This window comes from Prionailurus bengalensis, chromosome B1 (genome assembly GCF_016509475.1).
Source record: "Prionailurus bengalensis isolate Pbe53 chromosome B1, Fcat_Pben_1.1_paternal_pri, whole genome shotgun sequence".
NCBI classification, from domain to species: domain Eukaryota; kingdom Metazoa; phylum Chordata; class Mammalia; order Carnivora; family Felidae; genus Prionailurus; species Prionailurus bengalensis.
The window spans coordinates 194,614,514-194,621,848 of record NC_057344.1 but is presented as its reverse complement, the minus strand read 5'-3'; the positions used below and the strand labels follow the sequence as shown (position 1 = coordinate 194,621,848).

General features: G+C 43.4%; 1 pseudogene; it reads right to left on the bottom strand.

Moving 5' to 3' along the window:
* Window positions 1–429: 429 nt before the first annotated feature.
* LOC122469506 lies at window positions 430–5,532 on the bottom strand (annotated as a pseudogene).
* Between the last annotated feature and the right edge of the window lie 1,803 nt (window positions 5,533–7,335).

Here is a 7,335-nt window from a genome sequence, read left to right as displayed (position 1 = left end):
GACACTGTCAGATAAGAAAACTGAGGGCATCTTACTTTTTAAAGTATATAGTAATTAACAATGTTCAGTCACTTCATGAATTCATGACTATAAAATTAACAGGGCAGTTAATAAAATAATATATCTTCTCTTTAAATGTCTCTTACAGAAGTATTTTGTTTTGTTGGTAAAGGTTTTCATTCATAAGTGAAACAACACTCCATCCAAAGGGAACTGATAATAGCCTATCCGCTCAGAGCAAAAGAGTGAGTTCAGGATGGCAGCCGCTTGTATTTCTGCCACACAAAACAGATAAAATTCTCAGAAGGTACATGCAAAAAGCTCTATTACGCAGATGGCCACAGAATACGACCATTTAACCATATTACTGGTGATGACAATGTGACTCCAGACGTTCCCAAACTCTACCACTCAACTTGAGCTCTCATTTTAGGCTTGATATTTTCCTTTCCTAGTTTTGCTAAGGACACAAACATGATTTAAATCCTTGATGTATTAATTATAGTCAAAGGCACATCCTACAACACATGAATCCGGAATTTCATATCCATCCAACACAGTCTGATTTAAGGGAGCGTGTTCACCAGCAAACTTGCAATGCTGACCATCTTTGGATTAAGCTGCTTGACTAAGGAAAGCAAGATTTGTATTGTTTTGCCAATGCCAATTCTATCTATAGCGACCAAGACATTCTTTCCAGTTAAAGTTGCAAAATCATCTCCATAAATTTATTTTACAACTCCAATTGAATGGTCATTACAATAGCTCTTCAGTCTCATAAAATCTGGAGTCAGGGGAAGGATCTATTAGAATTTCTGTTCAGTGCTTTGTTATAATCCAGGAAGTCAGTAGAGAATTTACAGTCCCCGCCCCTCCCTTCCCCGCCCCCGGGGCCTGCAGCTACCCCAGCTGGGCTGCCCTGTGATAGCCTCTTATCTTCACAGATTTTTTTTTTTAACCTTTCTTTCTTTCTTTCTTTCTTCTTTCTTTCTTTCTTTCTTTACTTATTTATTTTTGAGAGAAAGAGAGACAGAGAAAACAGGGGAAGAGCAGAGAGAGAGGGAGACACAGAATCCAAAGCAGCCTCCAGGCTCTGAGCTGTCAGCACAGAGTTGGATGTGGGGCTTGAACCCACGAACTATGAGATCATGACCTGAGCCGAAGTTGGAGGCTTACCCGACTGAGCCACCCCAAGTGCCCTCACAGATTTTCAAGCGTAAGCCGTTTTGTTCTGTACATGATTAGTTCTTTAGGAATAGGTACCTTTTCTAAATCCTCAGTGTAATGATTAGATATATAAAATAAATCTAGGTCATAACCTGGTTTAGGATCACCAATCATGATACAGGGCTGTGGGCCACCATAACGGAACTAGCTGAGCACGGGGAGCACCCAAGACTGTTTTTAACTAGCCTTTTGAAATTGTTAACACAGGTTGGATGACCAGTCCACCTCAGCAGCAGCCTCTTTTAGTAGAAAGAACACTGGACTTGGATAGAGGGTGACCAACTTGTCTTGGTTTGCCCAGGACTGTCCCAATGCTGACACTGAAAGCCCCTCATCTCGGGAACCTCCTCAGTCCCAGGCAAATGGGACCCCTGGTCATCCTCACTTGGAGTCAGAGTCCCAACTCTGCTATTAACTAGTCATATGACTTCGAGCTCGCTGCTTCATTCCCGGAGTTTGTTTCCTCATGGATACAACAGAGGGAGAGGCACCTCTCCTTCAGGTCTATTGTGCAGTTCTTGGGTGAAAACAGTGCCTGAGCCTTGGATTCCAGTATCCAGGCACTGCTCATTCCCAGGGACTCAGCTGATGGTCTGCCACTCAGTGAGAAGGGGTCCTCTGAACCCATATAGACCTGGCTGACTTGTATATACAAGGTGTTTTTGACTCAGGTATTTGTAACCCAAGGACTCCTTTTCTGTATTTACTAGAAGAAAATTCTAAGCCTTGGTAGTTTGAGATATTACCCTACTGGAGGCCCAACATCTCATTATGCTGATAAATGTGTCTCGTGTTTCGTTATGGGGCTGTAGTTTATCTTTGGGTTTTTAATGTATTCAGTGTCACATCAGGGGGATTTATAAGAAACACTATTGATGTTTAAATGCATTTGTAGAAAACCATTTTGAGTTTTTGAATTACAACAAGGGTGTCACCTGATTTTCCAGAAAGTCAGGAAAAGCAAGGCTGAGTTTCAAACTGGAGAAAGGGATCTGGGCTTTTCCATTTTCCTGAGTCCTTAAAGGCACCATCCTGGGGCTGGATATTGCATGTATTGCAACTATTGGGGCTGATTTGAAAGGCAGTGGTCAGGTTTTCTGAGTACGTTGTTTCTTAAATGTCTTTTCTTTGCTAAAGACTAACATATTTTTCAGCAAAGGCAGGAAAAGAAGAGGAGAAGTGTTGGCTGAGTGTGTGACCCAAGTGGATTGAAGTTGGATATAACAATATTCTGGAGGGGTGCCTGGTTGGCTCAGTTGGTTGAGTGTCTGACTCTTGATTTCAGCTCAGGTCAGGATTGATTTCAATCCCAGGGTCATGGGACTGAGCTCCACATTGGACTCTGTGCTGAACGTGGAGCCTGCTTAAGATTCTCTCTCTCTGTCTCTCTGTCTCTCTCTGTCTCTCCCTCTCTCTTTCTTGCTCTCTCCCTTTACCCCTCTTCCTTGCATGCTCTTTCTCTTTCTAAAATTAAATTAGATTAAATTAAATTAAATTTAATTTAAAAAAGAATATTCTGGAAAGTTAAAAATGCCAAACAAAGGCAAGCTCTTACCGATTTCTTCAAATTCAAGAAGCTTATTCATCTCACATTTCAAAAGTTCAGAGTATCTTACATTTGGTATCTTTTCTGAAAAGCTGTTATTTATTGATGATACATTTCACAATTATTGGCCACTTATAGTAGAGAAAATATGTTATTCCAAATTCTGATATCCTACTATTTCCCACTGTTATCCAAATCCAGAAAAGTTCAGTGGTGGTTAAAGTCCATCATTTCCATAAAACAGAAAAAAACAGAACTGAACAAAACAACTTAATGTAGCTTAGTAAACAACAAATACATATGTTTGTTGTTGTTGATATATATGTATATATACACATGCGTATGCCGTTATATATAATATTATATGTATATATATATATGTTAGATATAATATTATATGTATGTATATGTGTATACATCAGGTAGTAGACAGATTTAGGAAAGATGAATATTGAAGCCAGAAATTGGTACCAGGCTTAGAGGTCACAAGAACAATTTTTCACTAGTCCTGCTCTGTCTCCTGGGCCCTTCTGTGTGGCACAGATCAAATCTGCTCACTTATCTGGAGCATAAATTCCCCCATTCAAAGGTGACTCTCCCAGATCTGGCAGCTCTTTGAGCAAGACTCTTGCTGATAGCACACTCCCCCAAAAGGCTTCTCTGGATGACTTAGAAACCTCCTTAATGGCAAATGGAAATGTTAACTCTGAAAACTTAGCAGTTAACATAAGATTGCCTGTTCCTATATCCTGACGAATAATGCAGTTAAGAGCACGGAGTAAAGAAATGACAGTGCATTCTCAGGAATCAGCTCCCTTCTCTTCTCCGTCCCTGTCCAGCCACCTCTCGAGGGATTGTGTCTTCTCATATCGTCCAACACAGTGCCTCGAAGAACAACCAAATCATGATGATTACAACCACAGCAGCAAGAACAGCCCAGTGCTGACTGCTCTCGATAGTCTTATCACCTCCCTTCATCTTTGCCACGATTCTGTGCAGTGGCTGCTATTATGATTCCTTCTAAAAAGGAAACAAGGGAGGAACAAGGCTTAGAAAGATTTAATAAAGTGTTCAAGGACACCAGTATGAACGGTGGAGCTTGGATGTGAATCCAGAAAGCAAGACTCCAGAGCCTAATACTTAATCATATTTGAGTCGATAAGGAAGGTCTCAATAAATGCTCATGGAAAAGGTCACCCATGTAGTGTCTTACAATTGTCAATAGCTTTTCCATGCATTTGGTCCTCAGAAGCACTCTGTGACTCGAATGAGTATTCCCGTTTTATGGATGAGAAACTGGAGGCCCAGAGAGGTAGAAAGACCTGTCCAAGGTCACACAGAGAGTCTAGATCTTAAACATGAGTCTTCTGATGCTTAGTCAAGGGAGATTTCCCAGCCAGAAATTCTTTGAGCTTCAGATTCCTTACCTGTAAAGTGAAGACAGAACCTACCCACATACCTGCTTACCTGACCGCTATGACACGTCTCAGAACACAAGGTAGGAACCAAAATTAAATCGTCCTATGAGTCAGCGCAAGGTCACATTTAATTAACATTTGAAGTTTTCTGAATTGAAGCGAAATGGAAGGAGAAAGTGCAGCACTCTCCTGAGAGGGGAAAAGACAGAGAAATGCCCTGAGTCATGCTCTACATAGGACAAGATGGCTGTAGGCTTGGATGTCCAAACAGGAAGAGAAATCCAGGACAAGGATGGGGTGTGGGAAGAAAACAGTGTGGACTCTGGAACTGGGTTCAAATCCCAGCTCTGGAATTTCGTGAATCACTCAGGCACCGTGGGCAAGTCAATTCCTGTCTACTCTTCAGAGAGTGGACATGCAAAATGGGGTTAGTAATGGAAGCTACTTCACAGAGAGGTGGAGGGTATTAAATGGCCCGGTGTACTTCTTACAGTTGATGCTATGCCTGGTGTGGCTTTAGAAGGCAATAAGTAGTCCCTATCACAAGGGAGATTAGGAAAACATTACATAAGACTGAAAGCAGTGTTATGGTGGGTGTCTGTCTATGGTTTTCAAAAGTATCCAAGGTTTCCTGTCATATGAGGCACATTTTCCAGTGACAAGAAGACCGGATTCATGGCAAAACATTCTACCTCAATCCCAGAGAAGAAAGTCCCACCTTTTTGAGCCTCAGTTTTTTCTTGTGTAAAATGGGCATCTTACCTACCTCATTGAGAGGATATGAGATCTCGTGAGATAATGCAGGAGAAAATGTGGGGAAACGCCGGAGACAAAAGCAGATTGCTGGTGTGGCGGTGATAACGACGATGGTGACATTATGGTTTTCCAATTATCTTGAAGTTTAAGGCAATAATAGAGTCTTTATAAACCCGACTCTATCTAAGATGCCCTTAGATGCAGGGGCACCCGACTCTTGATTTTGGCTCAGGTCATGATCGCACGCGGGTCATGAGTTAGAACCTCTCATCCGTTTCCGTGCTGACAGTGCGGAGCCTGCCTGGGGCTCTCTCTCTCTCTCTCTCTCTCTCTTTCAAAATAAATAAAGAAAGAAAGCTTAAAAAAAAAAACCCAAATATGTAAACGAAAGCTATGGCAACTGTTCAAGGTAAATGTGTATCAAAATAATCCACCTAAGAGCCAGTGTGTAAACAGAAATACAAGGATGGCCAGCAGAGGGAGGCAGACATTCACGCTGGGGTAGCAGCCCATCTTCCCAGTACTCAGAGCGGACTTGACAGTGGCCCTGTGTGCAGACTGAACTGGACCGTAGGGCATCCGCATGCTTGCTCTGGCTCCTGTTCCAAATGCTCTGGAGATTCAAGGGATTAAACGTTTGAACAAGAACTATGACTCGAGGGGGCTGATGTTTAAAAGGGACGGTCCTCTCCGAGGCCCCATTTCCACGGCTCTTCTTGACTAATTCCTGCCCTGGGGCCTCCCTCACCGTCTGCTTCTCCAGTCCTCTCCCAGAACTCCCTCATGCTTTCGTAGTGCCAGGTACTCCCCCTGTATTACCCTCCCTCACTCTTCTCTCGGCCCCACATCCAGCCTACAGAGGATCCCATTAGCTCGACCTCCAAAATATACCCGGGACCTGACCACATCTCACCATCCTGCTCAAGCTCCTAGTTTCCTGAGGTTCTTGCAAAGGCCTCTTTGGTTTCCTGAGTCTGCTCCTTGGCAGTGATTCTCCCCAGAGCAGCCAGAATGATGCTTTTGAAACACAAAACAGATAGCATCACTCCCCAGGCTAACACTCCCCAAAGGCTCCTCAGTGCACTAGAGCAAAAGCCAAGATGGACGGAGTCTCAGGGGCTTCTCCGCTTCCCCCATCCCTGCCTCTCTGTCCTCATCTTCTCCTTTCTCTCCCTTGTTCGTCTGCTCTTGCCACACTGGCCTCCTTGCCGCTTGCCACTCCCCATTTGGGGCCTTGTGCTGGCTACTTCCTCAGCCTGCAACACTTGCTAGCTATCTGCACGGTGAGTTCCCTTTGCTCTCCATGTCTTGGCTTAAATGGCCTCCTGTGAAGTCTTCCTTGATCACACTGTACTCCTTCATGCAGCTTATAGCCCTCTGCCTCTTCTCTGTGCTCTGTTTTAAAAAAAGTTTATTTTGAGAGAGAGAGAGAATCCCAAGCAAACTCCTCACTGTCAGCACAGGGTGCGATGTGGGGCTTGAACCCACGACCCGTGAGATCATGACCTGAGCTGAAATCGAGAGTTGGATACTTAACTGGCTGAGCCACCCAGGCGCCCCTGCACACTTATTTAAAATTTCATAGTTCTTCCAGTGTGCTGGAGACTATCTTTAGCGCTTCCAAAATATCCTGCTTTCTTCTCACAACATCCCCTACGATGTGAGCCTTATTACTACTCGCACTTTATAGATGAGGAAAGTGAGGTACAAAGAAATTATGTAGCTTGACCAAAGTCCCAGAGCTAGTGTAAGGTGGATCCAGGCTATACACTGTGCCCGGGCTCCCTTCCAGATCACTTAGCACCATGTGACCTGGTATTTACATATGTACTCATTTATTTTCTCTCTCCCTTCACCAGGCTGTAAGTTCTAAAAGGACAGGGACTTTTGTCAGTTTTATTTATTGCTGTATTCCTAGAAAAGGGCTAGCACATAGTAGGTGCTCAGTAGGCATTTGTTGAATGAATCACTAAACTTATCATAAGTAAAATACGTAAAGAATAGTGCCCAACGTCTTGTTTGCTTCTAACCCTCAGCGCCTGGAGAGTACTTGGCCTGGAGGAGGCACTCAATAGGTATTCTCAGATGGAACAGTGAAGAGGTTCCATCTTCCTTATCAGTAAATGAGGTAGATGACCTTTAGGGTCCCTCCAGCTGGCAAACTGGCCTTGCCTTTCATTCAAGTTTTCTTTCCTTTAACATTGAGGAAGAGAATCACTGATGATTTACTATAGAGAAGTCACGTGATCTCCAAAGGACAGTGCCTGGCACGGCCGTTCTCCATAAACCATTACTGACTTAATCAATGATCAAGGGAATGTTTTTGGAAGAGCTTCCTGTGTGGTTGTGTGGATTGTGCTGTGCATTGAAAGGAACACAAGCAGGGCA